The sequence below is a fragment of the Pithys albifrons genome, chromosome 4 (genome assembly GCF_047495875.1).
Source record: "Pithys albifrons albifrons isolate INPA30051 chromosome 4, PitAlb_v1, whole genome shotgun sequence".
Lineage (NCBI taxonomy): Eukaryota > Metazoa > Chordata > Aves > Passeriformes > Thamnophilidae > Pithys > Pithys albifrons.
The window spans coordinates 24806778-24824896 of NC_092461.1; the positions used below are offsets into that span (position 1 = coordinate 24806778).

The following is an 18119-nucleotide window of genomic DNA, read 5'->3' on the forward strand; positions in this document are numbered from 1 at the left end:
GGGCTGATTCCAATGGGATGAAGTTCAATAAGGCCAAGTGCCGCGTCCTGCACTTTGGCCACAACAACCACCTGCAGCGCTACAGGCTGGGCACAGAGTGGCTGGAGAGCAGCCAGGCAGAAAGGGACCTTGGGGTACTAATTGACAGGAAGCTCAACATGAGCCAACAGTGTGCCCAGGTGGCCAAGAAGGCCAATGGGATCCTGGCCTGTATCAAAAATAGCGTGGCCAGCGGGACCAGGGCAGTGATCCTTCCCCTGTACTCTGCGTTGGTGAGGCCACACCTTGAGTACTGTGTTCAGTTCTGGGCCCCTCAGTTCAGAAAGGATATTGAGGTGCTGGAGCGAGTCCAGAGAAGAGCAGCAAGGTTGGTGAAGGGACTGGAGCACAAGCCCTATGGGGAGAGGCTGAGAGAGCTAAGGTTGTTTAGCCTGGAGAAGAGGAGGCTCAGAGGTGACCTCAGCACTGTCTAGAACTACCTGAAGGGAAGTTCTAGCCAGGGGGGGCTGGTCTCTTCTCCCAGGCACTCAGCAATAGGACAAGGGGGCACGGGCTTAAGCTCTGCCAGGGGAAATTTAAGTTGGATATCAGAAAAAATTCTTTACAGAGAGAGTAGTCAGGCATTGGAATGGGCTGCCCAGAGAGGTGGTGGATTCACCATCCCTAGAGATTTTTAAATGCAGATTGGACGTGGCACTGAGTGCCATAATCTAGTAAATGGACTGGAGTTGGACCAAGGGTTGGACTCGATGATCTCAGAGGTCTTTTTCAACCCAATCGATTCTATGATTCTATAATTCTAACTTTAACTTTCACTACAGTCTCTTCAATACCAAAAAAATCCTCCTAAAGTCATGGTTCAAATGCAGCAACATTTGGGAAAAAAAGAAATTTTTTCTGCTAGCTTCCAGAAAGAGATCTTTCACACCTTTTTGTGTGCTACTACAAGGAATTACAGAGTGAAAAAAATTATGAAAGGTATCTCCATTTCCTTGTTGGACCATGCTTGTCCCTAGGCAACATATGGGCTTCATGGCTAAAGTCTCAAAGTAGGTAGAAAAAATAGACAATCAAGCAGTCAATATGGTTTGGGATGCAGAGCTGGGCAGTTCTGAAGGCAGAGGCCAAAGAGCAGGGAAAATAAACCCGAGCACTCTATTTTTATTTTATTATGCACATCTTGTTACGGCAGGCTGGTGATATATCTCATAGCTGTTAGAATATAGCTTATTGGCACAAAACACAAAGCAGAACCTATACTCCTGTGACTCAGTAATTCCTTGTCCTCCTATCCACTGAACAACAGCTCAGAAACGTATTAGCAATAGAAGACAGCAATAAACACTTCTTGGTTTGCCAATTTCAGGTATACAGGCTGCCTTCCTTTTTTACAGAGTACAAGGATCATCCGTTTTTATATTGAGTAGTCAAGAAAACACCTCATTTTCATATTGAGCATTAGTGAGAAAGTGCTCTACAGTCTGTAAATACAAAAGAAAATCCCATTTGAGAGGTAGAAATTAAGGCAGAAGAGAGTAGAAAATCCTGATTCAATAACTGAAGGAAATCAAACTGAATATTGAAATGGAAAGGATAAGGCAAGTCATTAAATGAAAGGTTAATAAACTTAGCACTAAGAATCTTGTTCTTGTTTACACATCCTTACATGCTTAAAACCGCAAAAAAAGATGGTGTCATTTCCTGAAAAAATACCAATTCATGCCCCATTTCTGCATGTCTTGAAACATCATAAATCAGAGAAGTCATTACAGACAACTGTAAGGATGGGTAGGCTACCTACACTACAGTTTCCTTGTTTTGCATTGGGATTTTTTTTAATACAGTAGAATTTACTACAATTCATAACAGAGGATACATCACTGGGATTTAAGACATCTGTTTTTTCCACGTTCAGAACTTTGTTTTGCAGTTTGAAAATTAAAATCAGTTTTCTCAATAAAATCTGAAATAAGGGGAAGCTACAGAAGAAAGCTAGTTATCACAATATTTTCTCTATATCCTATTGATTGACATCTTTAGAAATGTCAATGTCTTTTGACAGCAGTATGGCAAAATTAACAAACACATTTTCAAGGCATCTCATCTGTACAATAGAATACAAAATCAGTAAAAGTAATTAGTGCCACTCAAGAGTGCCTCAGTTCTGACTCCCCAAAGTGCATAGTGGAAATCTTGTGGGGAAACTGTAAAAAAACCCAAGCAGTTGCCCACCTAGTGCTGCTGTGTTCTACACACTGCATAGGAACAGAGTCCATTTCTTTAGGCATCTTATTCCACTCTGCCTTGATCTCTGTTCTTCATTGAACAGATCATGCCAGAGCTTTTTCAGTGCTCTTTTACTTGTCTCTGTGTATCAGCCTTTGAACACCTACAATTACACCCAAAGGACTAATGAGGAAGCCAGTACTCCATCTCATAAGAAATACTGACAATCAGAAAGCAACATGCTTGGTACCACGCAGCAGATGAAGCTCACTCTTAAAATAGTGGGAGAAGTAGTAAGGGAAGTGGATTTTTCATGAACTCAACATTTCCAATAATTTCATCCTACAGCAAAAGAGCATTCATCTGCTCTGCCTTTCTTCCCAGACAATACTATTTTTAAATCATCTGTATCACAAAGCAGTTCTATTTACACATTTCAAAATGCAATAAGATCCTCTGAAACAAGCTGGAAGTGAGACTATGAGCAAGAGAAAACTATCTGTTGCCTAAGAGCAGATTCTGACAACTGGCTCAGTTCAGACAAGATATGCCATTTCAAATGCTTCTGTACTCCTCAAAATGGGTTTCAGACTTAAACAAGACAGACTTACATGAAGACGTGGGTAAACTCTTGTTTGCAAGGCAATAATTATACTTGATCCTCAAGAAAATTGACCAAGATGCAAAATTCTTCATATTTACTGAAATGCTGGATTTTCTTCCCCTTCCACCAAAGAATTAACACTTACATGCAGAGACACACTTCAGCATTGAATCTTTTTTCAAATTCATTGTAGACATTGGACTATTTGAACTTCAGACATATGGTAAAAGTAGCAAATCAGCATCTCTGAAGTTGAATGCACCATCACTGCCAATAAATCACCTCCCAAACAGAATTACTATAGTAGAAACTCAACTCATGGCCCACACTTCTAGGTTTTTCATAATTTTATTGCACTCTGTTAATGATCTAATTTTACAATGTGATTCTTCATTATTTATCTTGGATCATCCCCTTAAGCTCTCCTTTCAAAGAGCAACAAAACCAAAGGTAAGTTGTCTCCTGGAATTTTTCTGAATTGCAAATTGGTCAAATTAGACTTCAAACACCATGGCAGCTCTTCTGAGATTTCTTTTTAAATGCATCATCTGCCACATTTTGGAAGGCAAAGAGTTTTCTCCAACAGGCATTGAAACCAGAAAGTAATTTAAAATGCTAGTACTTCATCCTGCAGATGACAAGCTTCCAGTTCCTGCCTGGTTTTTAAAAGAAACGCCATAGTCTACATTGCAAAACAGCTTGAAGGAACCACTTCTATGTCATGGATTCTTAAACTGAACAAAAAGGATGACTATGTTTAAAATACAACAGAAATTTGTAGCTCAATGAAAATCATCCCTTAAGCCCATCCAGCACCTATTTTTACTAAACCATTCATTTTTACTAAACTCTCACTGAAGTCCTAAGAAAACCTGGTTACTTCCAGCTACAAAAGGAGATAATAGTTACAATTATTTCTAAAGATGTCAGCATCCCTTTTTGTTGCACTGGTTTTGCATTTCCTGGAGCATCAATTTTAATATTAAGGAGTAGGTAAACAAAAGAAAGTAGAAGCAAGGCCATTACCACACCAATCCTAAACACAAAGACAACCATTTAATTGTACTTTATGAGGTGTGCTGAAACAGAGAAAGAAATATGCAGGTACTATTTCCAACATCATCTCCCCTCACCCTTAAAACTCAAGTATTCTAACACACATACACACATGTATGAACATAAAATATCGAGCTATAACCGAATCACTTCTTATAATCATGTGAAGTATTACAAGACTTAAAATGCTTTACCATAAAACAATAGGGAAAAAAAATCAGTCACTAGAAAATTGCCTTAACTCTTTCATCCCTATGATCACACATAATTAGTTGAGAACTCACCAAGAATTATGATTCCTTTAAAAATAAAAGGCTGCAGTATACATTTAAATAAAAAACAACAGCAGAAGTCCCATGGTAAGGTTTTAGAGAGCCTCACTTTTCTAAAATACTGGCATGCACACACTGCATTGTCATTTCGGCTCCTACCATAGAAGGTGTCTCCAGAGATGCTGCTTCATCCTTGCCTAGGAAGATACCAGGATACTGCAATTCAGACTCTCAGATGCATTCTGAGTCAAGGAACAAAGTCACCCCACAGGACAGTTACCTCCTGCTCCCAGACTGGGCAAATTGAAGTCCCTTCCTTGTGCAGAACTGAACAGTGCAGATCCTACAGTTAACACTGACATGGATCAACAGCACATCTTCAGAGAAAAGTGGAAAAATATGAAAGCAGCAGCCATGACTCAGAACAATCTGGAAACTGAAGATAAGAATGAAGAGACAACAGAAACAACAATAACCAAAAAAAAAAAAAAAAGGGACAGTGTTCAAGGTGTTGACCAGAACAGATAACAGTTTCTGTTAATTGCAAGAAGTATTAGCAAAAAGAGGCAGAGAAAGGGCCATACTCTTGCTGCCAAGGACAAAAAAATTCTCCTCCTCCTAAAAACAAACAAACAAACCACACCCACACCAAAAAAAAAAAAAAAAAATAAAATTAAGCCTGCAGAAATTATAAACTAATAGTAGTCAGTAAAGTAATAGCAATCAGCTCATGGGGATTAACCACATCACTACCAAGATGTTAAAAGTAATTCATCCACTTGTACCAGTCACAAATCAAGATTTATTGAGATCTTATTGCAAAACACACTTGTACCACCAAACCCATGAAAAAACAATGGCTTAATGACAAGGACCATTGCATACTTTGTGTTTGTTCTACATTATTTTGCCAGCTAGTAGTCCTCAGACTGTAAATGCAGAGCACAAATGCCTTCCTGAACATAAGGTAAAACATTTGCAATGACTCTTTTGCACTCTCTTATACAGCAAGTCAGATCACTATATGTGTGTCTATATATGTACACACACACACATATATATACACATACACACACACACACACATACTAGTTGCTAGATACATGAAGATGGCAGTGACTCTTTACCTCTGATGTGCCTGAAATGCATCACTTACACTCAGGTGCTACTTAGAATAAAACTTGTTGTTCTTTATGAACCTTCATTTTAAATCAGTTGCAGCTCTCAGCATATTATTTAGAAGCTGTAAAAGAAGCTGCTCTTTTCCCCACATGAACTTAAGCTTTTCAAGCTGGATTTTGAAAAAGGCTAAACTGTCCAGCAAAATGGCTGGGAATAGCAACTGCTTGTGAGTTGAAAATTTTGTCTACACACTGATCGAAGTCATCAATAGTCCAGCACTTCACCAGAAGAAGGAGGACCAGCAGAAGGGTACTTGAAGCAAAACAAAACTTTCTTCTTATCGAAAAGTAACACTAAGAAGAAGAAGAGAAAAAAAAAAAAGGAAGGAAATCACTTAGCAAAAAGTACTGGAGCTTGTCTCCTCCTAAGTCTATGAAGAAAAACTAGGGACAGTTGGGCATTTAGAAATACTAAGAACACATGTCCAAACACTGCCAGTGTCCTCCTTCTCTGTGCCAGACTTCCTTCCCATGGGCTGAGTGAGGTCTGAGGCACAGAAAGGTTAGAGAGACGGGAACCCGAGGCCAAAACAAGTTAAAACTGATCCAGCTGTGATAACAAAGGTACACAAGCTCAATCATTTTTAATTCTATAAAAAACACCAGTTTAAAGAGGTTTACAATTTTCTTCATGTAGATTATATAAACAGAATATCTTGCTTTCACTTTTTTTTTTTTTTTTTTTGGCATACAACAGTAGAAAAGGTTTTAAAAAGCAATGGGGAAAAGTGCTGTTTTGGTTTGAGGGGAAAAAAAACAAAATGTTTACCCACAAGCGGGGGAGGGGGCCTTCTCCACAATACTCACGCCACTCTTTATAAAATTTAAGGAAAAAGGAATTTAATACAAGAAAGATAACTGTTCTTAACTGCTATATATAAACAGACTAGTGCAAACCGCTTCCCCAACACCACAAGAGAAAGAAAAAAAAACCAGCAGGTTTTCCTCCAGGAGGAAAGTTATACTTAAGCAGTGTCAAATGTCACAGTCCGGCTGGCTGCAGAGTGAGTTCCCAGTAGTTCCCAGTCCCTCTCCAGCGAGACAGACAAGTGATGAGCTCCCAGATGAGCTCATCTGTGTCTCTTGTCCCAGATGAAGGAGAAAGAAAGCTGAAAGTGGGACCCACCACGTGTCCTGCAAAAGCAGCTGCACACCTCTCTCTCCCAGGTCACTGCCCCAGCCGGGGCAGGCAGGCTGTGACGGTGCAGGCAGTGGTGAGGCTGGAACAGAGGCCCGGGATCCCAGATGCAGGAACCAGGAGAAACAGCCACGGTGAGGAGAAAAACAGCGTCTCAGCCAGAAGCCCCAGCAGTGCCAGCAGAGCAGCTTCCCTCCTCCGAAGCCACCGCTCCTGCGTTCTGAGTTAAGAAGGCAAAGATGTTCCCCAAAACAAAAGAGACAAACCTGCCCCCATCCAAGTGATCAGCAGTTAACTACTTCCTTTGTTAACTGCTGGCATGGGCAGTTAGTGGCAGGGGAGAGAATTTACATAATAATCCGAAACTACAACAAGTGCATAAGTGAATACTGCTCAATCACAAAAACCCAGAGATGAATCCAGTCTGAAAACACTGAAAAACTTACTTAAACATGCTTTGTAAAACAACCAGCATTTTATCTTATGGGAAGAGTCCCTAAAAAAATAAAACAATTTCCCAGAGGACTGTAATTACTGAAGTCATAACTGTTTAAAAGCACTACTATCCTTTATATTTTCAAAATATTTTGCAAGTCTGGGGCTTTTTTTAAGAGGTAAGGATGTTTCGCTTTCAGAGTTCAGTTACAAGTAACTTCTTACCTTGGCAGCCACTTGTCTAAAGCACCATCTCCCCTACCTTTCCACAGCAGGTGAGAAAAATATGCAACACGTGCTTTTCACAAACAGGACAGTTGTCAAAGCCAATATTTTAATGTGCTGGAGGCTTTTGCACATGAAGACCATGGACAGACACCAGGGTGAGCAACGTGACATGCAAGCAATTCTGTCATGCCGAACCACACAAAGCAGCTGAAGCTGAAGAGATTTTACCTAATTTACACACATTTCATAAAGCCTAGTTCTTCATATCCATCTGTGCCAAATATACTTCAGAGGTGAAATGCAATGTGCAATTATTGCAACATCCCTCAATAACTGTGAAACGCAGTTGTGGGCTGTTCTTATATATTGAGATACAAGACTGTAAACAAGCATTTGCCTTGCACATCATTTTCTCCAAGACACCATTCCCACCCCTTTTCTCAAGTTTTCACCTGTGCATATAAAAAAAAAATCTTTCAAGGCCCCAGGCCCACTTTCTCTTCTTCCCAAACCTAATGTAAATTTTACCTCCAACCTACCTTTTCAACTCGCCACTGCTGGTAATTTATCAGCAGGCCTTCCTCCCACTCCCTCTCTCTTCAGAGAAACTACATGTCAGCATCTGCAAATCCCCTCAATGTTCTATCACTCCCTCCTCTAATATGCTGATACCTTCAAAAAAACGAGCAAGAGCACAGTTGTTTACAACACAAGACAGACTTGTTTCACTGTTTCTGGGTACTCCCTTCAATTCATCATTCATTATGTTGTTTGAAGGTGGAGACATTTTGCTTTGTTTCAGGTTTCCTCACTAGATAACAGAACAGTTCTCATTATAACTCTTCATTACTAAACATCTTCCTTTTGTCCTGTACTTGAGGGTACAAATGTGATAGACAGAGACCAACTCATGTAGAAACTACTTTTTCAAAATAAAATATTCAATAACAAAATATCCTTCATAAAAAAATCTGCATTCAATATTTATAGTGAGCATACCCTGGCAGAAAATACATAGTTTTCATGGATATATTTCAAAGAAACTGAGTGCAAGGTAAGCAATAAAATATGTGCAAATGACCCAACATAAGCGATATATGTCAGAAGGGAAACCTTAGGAAAATGGCAGACTGACCTCAGTTACCATCTCAAGTGTGAGCTCCAGGAAATACTGGAGAAGAAATGCAATCCATTAGCTTTGTTTATGTTCAAAGATATTATCTTTAAAGAGATAGAGTTGCTTAAGATAAAAAGGTTCACCTTTCATAAAAACAGAACACTGTTGGATTGTGGATCAAAAGCTGTATCAACTAAATAAAACTTAACTTGCACATGGCAAGAAAACACAACAAAATTATTAGAATAAAAAGAAGTATCATGGCTTTACACACTTGCCAGAGCCTATCTTCCTACATTAGAATTCCTAGTAAATTAATCCAAATCCTTAAAAAAGAAAAACATCAACAAGTAGTAAGTTCCTCACATAAAGACCATAATTCTTTTTTCAATATAAGTCAAAAATCCCTTTAAGCAAGAAATGAGACTTATTATTTTCTATTTATGCAACTGTTATTATACCACAATGATTAAAGAAAATCTCAACAACTATGAAGATGACGTAGTTTCACATTAATTAAGTACTCATTAAAGAGAGACAACTTCAGCCATATCTCAATGGAAAACATTCTAAAAACATCACAGAAACATCACAAAGGGAGTCAACTCTATTCAGGACTAACTACTTCAGTCATTTTATTGATTTCAGTAAGCTCAGTAAAATATTCTATTTAATCTGGTTGATTTATATTAGCAAAATAACCAGTCATCTGATAGAATTGGAGTCACAGCAATTAGTGTAGTACCCTGCACAATTAGAAATGACCCATTATAATTCAGAAATAAGCAATACTTCAGATAGGATGACCTATAAACCATAGACATTTAACTACTATAGTTCAATAAACAAATTATATGTCTGGATGGGTCACAGAGGATCACCCTTAACAGAAGTTGAGGAGTAGAGAGGCTGAGACCTCACTATTGTGGAAGCAATGGCACCAGGTGAGACTGGACATATTGCAGCTGCTCTGCATGCTCAGGTCTCCAGTTTTAACACCTAAGCAAGGCCAAGCACATCCAAAAGGACACGCAGGAAGGCCACCGAACACAACTCCTGTGTGTACTTTAAAGCAAAGAAACAAAACAATACCACAAGGCTGTAAAGACTCTATTTAGAAAATAGTTTTTTACATAAAATTATGGTCTGATATCTTCATGCAATGCTCTTTATCACTGACCTCATCACTGTCTATAACTACTTGAAGGGAAGTTATAGCCAGGTGGGGGTTGGTCTCTTCACCCAGGCACTCAGCAATAGGACAAGGGGACATGGGCTCAAGCTCTGCCAGGGGAAATTGAAGTTGGAGATCAGAAAAAAATTCTTTACAGAGAGAGTAATCAGGCACTGGAAATGCCTGCCCAGAGAGGTGGTGGATTTACCATCCCTGCAGCTTTTTCAACTGAGATTGGACATGCACTGAGTGCCATGATCTAGTAAACGGACTGGAGTTGGACCAAGGGTTGAACTCAATGATCTTGGAGGTCTTTTCCAACCCAATCAATTCTATGATTCCACTTTTTTTGCTAAAGCAGAAACAGAGCAATTGGATCATTCTCCTTAAGAACTAAGTAAGCAATGTAAAAGTCTTCCTGGCTCACCACTCATCTTCACTAGAATCCCTCTTATAAACTCTGTTTCTATAGTGGGTTTTTTCCAATATAAAACAATGTCTAGTCAGTGTATACGGGTTACATATTCAAAGCATATATATACAAAACCTAACATTTAGAGCTACAAAAAAACCTCAACCAAAAACATTAAAATAAAATAAACCATTTTAACATATTACAATAAATGTTTGTCTCTGCCATAAAGCAATTAAAAAAGGTACACATTTATTACAAGAGTGTATATGAGAATACAGCTCACAACATTTCCAGTTGCAATGTAATTTTTCTAAGAAAGGAAATTCATGACTTACCATGTTTGAGCTTTTAAGCGAAGATAGAGCTGCACAAATTCCCTGTGTTTCTTCTAAGACAGCGTAACTATCTAGCATGAAAAGTCACAGATGGTTTGCTACTGTAAGTGTATAGTAGATGAAAACAAATCCCTCATCAGGACAGTTTCTCTGTAGAATAACACAGTAGAATTTCAGTGTGATGGCTGCTTTAAAGGTTACAAAGAAGGTACCTCTAACTTGCATTTCCTATGCATTAAACTCACCCAGTTTGAGTAAAAAAAGGGTTCTGCTTAGCACTCATGCATCTGAAGCATTTTCCTCTATAAAGCTGGCATTCTGTCACCTTAGAGATTGCCTGCTAAACTGCCCATCTTGGCTTGCATTATGAAAAACAGGAACAGGCATGCTTTTATGAGGCACATAGCCAAAAATGAGTAATACCTAACAATTTATATAATTACAGAAAACACAACCTTGCTGAGATGCATATAATAAGAAAACTAAATTTATTTCCATTTCCATTTTTAAAAATCTGTCTCACCAGGAGTATCTACATACCTACAGTATTTTACTTCATGAAACTGGCATCTATTAATTTCTAATGCAAAGAGCATTTCATAGCTAACTCAAGGCAACTATATTGTACTCTTAATTGCTTACATACAGGCATTTAAAAATAAAAAATGCCACAGTAAACTGATACTGGGGGCAAAGAGAGATAAAGGCTGTTTTGCATTTATTATCACCACGCCATCAAGAGCATCCCCAGAATTTTCCTCCCCTTTGAGAATTTTTTTAAAAACACAAGGCTTTACTATTTTTCCCTTAACACTGGATATGTACTTAATGCTTATAAAATGCACTACACTAACGGCAGTATTTTGTCAACCACTAATATATTCCTCATTAAATATCCATAACAGCATCAGCCTGTTAATACCACTACTTGCCAGTCAAAACAAACAGCCATTCCAGGTCTCTAACAGTAATAGGGGACTTGAGAAAGAGCTGTGAAATAATACAAGCATCTTCAGAACACAAATTTAAGTCTGTAGTACCATATTACTTGAACACAGCAAACCCCAGTTTCTAGAAACCTGTGCCCCTGTGGTGTGAGTAACACAAGAGGAAGAACTAGCCCTACAAAAAGTCAACTTCAAAGCCCACATACTGTTTGTGGGAAAGACAAGATTAGTTATTCCTCATATAGCCAATCACCCCACATCATCTGCATTTCCAGCAAGATGGATATAACAGCTCAGTAACATTCAAATCCTGGTTTCCCATAAAAACAAAAGTACATTTCTTGTTTTAGGGGTCAATGGTGGTTTTTTTCCTGATTCTGTACTTTAGCAAAATACATAGATTTTGCATCTGTTATGATGGCAGGAATTTAATCACAGACAACACTAGTTTAACTTCAGACCACATCTTCTCAAAAGTGCCTTGGGAACTAATATTTATTTATAGTTGAAATTGGTGTGTGATGAACATGCAATGACCTTAATGGGTTTTGCATCAGTTATTATGTAGAGTTATTCTTCCAGACTCACACACAAATTATTCCAATGTGACTATCTTTGTTATTTCACAGTATCTGCATTTTAACAGCATCCTGTTGGCCTTTTAAATTATTTATTTGTTTTTAATGAGACTAAAGCTCATAAAACTATTGTTGCTTGTTTTATTTTCTCCAGCTTCATATGTTGAACAGACAGCAACAGCTTTAGAAATCTAACAAGCTTCATTCTTTTCCTTGGATTCTAACTCCTCAGTCATAAGACCTCCATCATCTTGAATCCCCTGCTCCTCCAACATCTTGTACTTCTAAACCATCACAGCAGACTCCAGAGAAATGTGAGAAATGTGGCTCACCTTGTGTTCACATCTACTGACAACACTGCAGTTCCACCATCATACATACTATGGCTACATAAAGAGATGCACACAATGGACAAGAAGATACTCTTCTAAGCACACATACAGTACTTTCTGCCACCTTTCAGTCTAGAAGAAAGCAAGCTCTTAGATTTAGGGAAATATGATCCAGTCAGTCCAAACTACTCAAAAATTTACTGTAAACATAAAATTTACCACTTTGGATTTCGGACTGAAAAGCAAAGAAAAAATAAAGGACAAGAGATTATACTGGTTTCATTGTTTCTTATCTTCCAAATTCTTTATTGAAGTCCATGGTTTTTATGGTAATCATCTTTACAGCATCATTCCCCTTGAGTCAATTGGTTTACTGCCATGAGGCTGTTGTATAATTAGTTGAAAGCATACAAGTTACAAATCCCTGTAATTTTACTCTACTATCTTATCCCTCCTTATCAGAGCAAACACATCTCTTAAAAAAAAAAAGACATTTCAGTAAAATATAGCAGCAAGGGGAAATCTGCTGCATGTGATTGAGGAAGAAGCAAGATCAACCCAAAACATGCATGCACAGATCATCAACCGCACTACTTCCATTTCACAGAATCATAGAATCAATTGGGTTGGAAAAGACCTCAGAAATCATCAAGTCCAACCCTTGGTCCAACTCCCATCCATTTACTAGATCATGGCACTCAGTGCCACATCCAATCTCAGTTTAAAAACCTGCAAGGATGGTGAATCCACCACCTCTCTGGGCAGGCCATTCCAATGCCTGATTACTCTCTCTGGAAAGAATTTTTTCCTGATCTCCAACTTCAATTTCCCCTGGCAGACCTTGAGCCCGTGCCCCCTTGTCCTATTGCTGAGTGCCTGGGAGAAGAGACCAGCCCCCACCTGGCTAGAACTTCCCTTCAAGTAGTTCTAGACAGTGCTGAGGTCACCTCTGAGCCTCCTCTTCTCCAGGCTAAACAACCCCAGCTCCCTCAGCCTCTCCCCATAGGACTTATGCTCCAGTCCCTTTGTCTCATCCTTTCCAGCCGCCAACACAGGGAAAGTGTCAAAGCATTAGGGATGTACTGACAATACCCTGTATTAGTCTTAAGTGCATTCAGCTGCACAGTCTCTTCTGACTGAAGTCAGTGTCACAGTATCCAAAATACATTTCTAAGAAGGGAAAAGGCTGCTTGTTCCATACAAAATAAGAGGGTTAAAAATTACGATCTTCAAAATATTTTTCATACTTTAAATAATTGTGTAATAGTCAATACATGTCAAGAACAAAAAAACATGATGAGAATTACAAAAGAAAAATGTTAAGCATCTAATTATTTAATATAGGTATTAATTTTTTAACTTTTTGCATTCTAGGAAGCAGCTACTCATCAAAAAATGAATGCAAACATACCACCACAGTTCAAAAAATAAAAAAGAGTAAAATGGAACAGATTTATTCAAAACAACTTGCACATACTTAGAAAGAATTAGGGTGTTTACAAGTAAAAGTTTAGCTTTTATATTTAGAATAGCCAGAGCAGCAACACCCAGGAATACACAAAGTTTGACGCAGTCCGTGCTGAGATGCAGTGCCTGGTGGGGTCACAGTTCAAGCAGGGACAGTAGAGCATATGTCAACATCTGAACTACTGCCAGGACTGAAATAGCAGTTCTGATTAAAAACCTCATCCAGTTTTGACCAGAGTAGAACTTTTCAACTAAACTGGTTTTAGAAAATTAAGGAAAAATTATCACCTGTTTTCAAAAAGAGCAGCATTTTAAAACCACTTATTCCAAATTAGTATTTGAAGTTTCAAATCAGATTTTACTTCTTAATTGGGAAGTATCTCTAATATTCTAGTTTTTCTTTCACATTTCCCAGTATTCATAAATACAAAGGTTTTTAGAGGTCTTGATAGTTCCAGGAAAGATCCAAACAATCTCCAAAAAAATCAACACTGTCCTGGCACCATAGCCAATACAATCAATTTCTCCAAAAGCCCAGAGCACTAGAAAGTGTATGGCTAACATGCCAAATGGTTATGCTTACAGAAGTTTTGGGTACAGCAGAAAAACAGAAAAGGTATTTGCACATCACCGAACTAAATTTATGGATTTGTTTAGCATTCAGCAGCACCCTAATCAGAAAAGAGTACACACATGTACAGAACAAAACAAAGAAGTCCAAAACTAACAAGAAGAAATTAGAGGGAAAGATTAAATGTGAGGTATGGCTTGTTTTTGTTAAAATGCACAAGAAGAAATCAAGTACAGTTAACTGACACTATTATGCCTGTATATACAAGAAACGGTCTCTCTCCTGGGCTTCTCGGTATCACAAGCTGCAAGATCACTTGGGGGAAAAAATAAAGGAAACTTTCCAGCTACACAGAAAGGCCCTTCACTTAGACAGCAACTACAGCCTGGCAATGAGTTTCTTCATGATTTCATCCAAACTGAGAATGAAATATTAAAAGCTTTATGTACCATACTGTTTGATATAGTCAGTAAGACAGTGAGTGGAGAGGTGCTGTGCCTACCCTGATATAAATATACAAACAAGGAGAATAAGACAGATTTTTAGATTAATGCCATTTCATATGAGTGAAAACAATAAGCTTCCGAGCACTAAAGAAGTGAGCTTTAAAGAGTACAGCATAAATGTGATTTGTCAGATATTGAGAGGAGGGAGGTGAGCAAGAATGAGCCTTGTACTCATTTTATCAGAAAAAAAAAAAAAAAAAGAGAACCAACAATGTAACATACATAATTCATCCTACCTGGATGATCTCACAGTAATAGCTAGAAGGGCATGGCCAAGTGTCAGCTGATAAAGTACAGCTGAAAAATCAGCTCAGTGGTTTTCTGTGGCAAGTCAGTGGCCACAAAAAGGAAATCCCGACTTTCTGTTTATGTTCTGACTCTGGCTTGTCCAAGTGCTACACAGAAATAGGTGAAGTGTCCAGAACGGATATTACTAGAATTCTGATATAGCTATAAAAACCTCATTTCAAAGTACTGAAAAAAAATTCAGTGCAGAATAATTTATTGGATTTATGAACTTTCTCTTCCTGCACAAACAAGCTTCTAATAATATTAGAACATTCTTGTTCTAATATGATTTGGAAAAAAAATCCAGCTGTGTGTTTAATGGTGGGCAAATAAACACCATGAAATAAAAATATTAATAATACAATAAAATCTACACAGCCAATATTTTGTCTGATAATAAATATGTTTCTTAGAATTATTCCCCAAAATGTAAGCCCAAATGCTAGACAAAATGGAGATTTAAATCCATATCAGCTGCATAGCCCCACATACAAAGATCACAGATTATGATGTTTTTAGTGAGCAATTATGGACAGGCACCAAGACATTTTCCATTGTCTGAATTCAAGGCTTTGAATTCATAAATTTCAGTGGTATTGCTGCTATGGCTAATTCATCCTGTCAATTAGTTCATTCTCAATATTGTTTCAAGACAGATCCCACTATCATCTATAAAACAAGCAAGTTGCAACAAGTTTGGTTTTGGGTTTTTGTTTGATTGTGGTTTTTTTTCTATTCTAGGTGCCAGCTGGCCAGAGTTAGCACAGGTGCTGAATATTTTGTTGTTCTTCAGGAGAGATATGTCCCCTCAGATGACAGTTTTGAAGTACAGACACAGCAATGCAAATCTTGGTACATGCTCCTGTCTCTCTACAGGCTTGATCCAAAATCCAAATTCTGATTATAAGGTCTGTTCTATGGGGGCTCAAGAAGAGTTTCTATACATGGACATCTGATACAGTTAACTAGATGATTACATATCTTACTCTTGTACATAGCAGCAGTTAGTGATGCTTTAGTGTCTTTCCTAGAACCAACCAGATATAAAGAAACAGGATTCAAACTTAATTTTCAATACCTTTAGTGCCTTGCATAGATCAGAGCCTATTTCATCTTTTTTTGCTTGGAACCATTCCACACTATGCTGAGGCACTTCTCTGTACACAGCTCTGTTCATATATGAAAATATTATTTATCATCATGAAATCATATAATGCTCAAATTCCTATTCCTTTTTTATGGCCAAGGTGCTAACTAAATTCATTATGCTTGTCTGCTTTTGAATCCCACTTATGCCAAACAGTTCTCAAAAAATATTTCCTCCTTATACTTCATTACCAATTTTATGAACAAAATTACATACTTGTTCGGGCACAAAAAAGCCCAACCAAAACAAGTTCAGTTTTTCAGTGCTTTTTTACAATCAACACCATTTTACCAAGTGAACAAATACAGTGAGCTACAAGTCAGCAAAAAAAGTTGTCATAGCAATTTACCACTGATTGGAAAAATATTAATAGCCTCAGGCAAATCACTCATTAACTCTTACTGATTTGGAGGGTGATATAGCATTAATAATTCAATAAAAAACACTTTGAGTAATAAAAGCTCATGGTTATTTATTTAACCAATTAGATCATTTTTGGCAGCATCCCTGCTTTTGAATAAACCATGCATGTTCTTCAATTAATCATGAGAATTGAAAACTACAAATCTGCAGTCTCTACCTTCCAGTCAAAGAGATACATTGCTTAAGAAACTTAAAAGATTGAGGGAGAAAATAAGAATAATTTACATTCTCAGTGGACAAAAGAGAGCTGGCACTAGAAGACATTCTAATTAGCAAAGCTTGGCTACTGGTGCTTAACGATCTGTTCTTCATGCACCACTTTCCCAATCCACTGAGAGACAGGTACAAATTGCACCTATAAAAAGTTATAATCCATTAGCATGCATACGAGGTGCATCTTGTTACCACTAATGTTCAACAGTCCTCTCTAATCTATGAGAGTGGCAGAAAGATGCAAATATTTAACTAGAACACTATACTGAATTACTATGCATGTCATTTATTAACAGCTTTATTTTATACAGAAACCTCAGTGTGACAAACCATTACCACCCTGGCAGTCTGAAGTCAAGGGTTTTTTCCTCAATGTGTTGATCGCTTCACTTTTGGTCTTTCTCTCTACAGGGAATCAGTACATGTCTCATAATCCATATAAATACCTAATTCTCCACTATAAATTCTAAACTCCTTATAATACAATCCAATTCAAAATCCCTGGTTTGAGTCTCTTCTTTGGCAAGCCAAACAAGCAAAACTCTCCAGAGTGCACCTTCAAGTGGAGTTATAAGCTGAATGCTCAAATTTCTCTTTCATGAAATGCATTCAGATTGGCTCTGCTTATTCAGACAAAAGCCAAAATTAGGCATTACAAATCAAACAATCTGTTTCTCTCGGATAACTGGAATGGCCCTACCGAATGGATGAAAGGGAAATATAAAAGATGGCCCTCACTTCAACAGCTCATAATGAAGTTGTGTTCTTATAATTAAGTCTTTTGATATTTAAACTGGGATTTCATGTAAAAAAAACAAAAGGCAATGTTTATTTACCTTTAATGTTAGTCATCTCAGCAATACTGCTTCACATTTTGAAAAAATCTTTATAACGATTATTTTTAAAAGGAGATTTCACTTTCATTGAAAAGACCAAGACCTGTCAAACTCACTTTTGAGAGAAATCGATGAGTGCTAAAGCAACATAGATCCTATACATAGACCTGAAAATACACCAGTAAACAAAAAACAAAGAAACAAAGAAAAAAAAAACAAAACAACAAAAAAACCCATAGACATCTACATCCTCTACCCTTATTTTTTTCCAGAGTAAAATCAAAACTACATCTCAAAACTATTTTCTTTTAATCCAGTAAGATTCCTAATTATGGTGCAGAAGAGGGGGCATCAAGTTCATTTTTAACTGTCAATACTTCATTTCTCTGTAATGTTTGGGGATTTTGGGGAGATTAGGGTTGCGTTCTTTGGTTCTTTATAAGTAAACATTAACTGTTTTAACACTGCCACCTTCTAAACCAGCATTTTTGAGAAGGTATGCCTATATCACATCCATATCTAATCACTTATCCATATATCCCAGTTTTCCTAGGGAACACACTTAAGCAACTAGCATGAGTAAGGGACTTTTTGGTCTTTAAACAAGCAACTAAGAACACCCTAAACTTCA

General features: G+C 37.7%; 1 protein-coding gene across 9 annotated transcripts in view; it reads right to left on the reverse strand.

Annotated features, from left to right (window-relative positions):
- Nucleotides 1-18119, reverse strand: part of SEMA5A (semaphorin 5A) — a 395174-nt gene that overhangs the window by 262409 nt on the left and 114646 nt on the right. The window contains exon 3 of one of the 9 annotated variants that reach the window (XM_071553671.1): nucleotides 10181-10251. The exons of the other annotated variants lie outside the window; for them this stretch is intronic. The gene's annotated coding sequence lies outside the window, so the exon portion shown is untranslated. The remainder of the gene's footprint in view (nucleotides 1-10180; nucleotides 10252-18119) is intronic. 9 annotated transcript variants of the gene reach the window in all.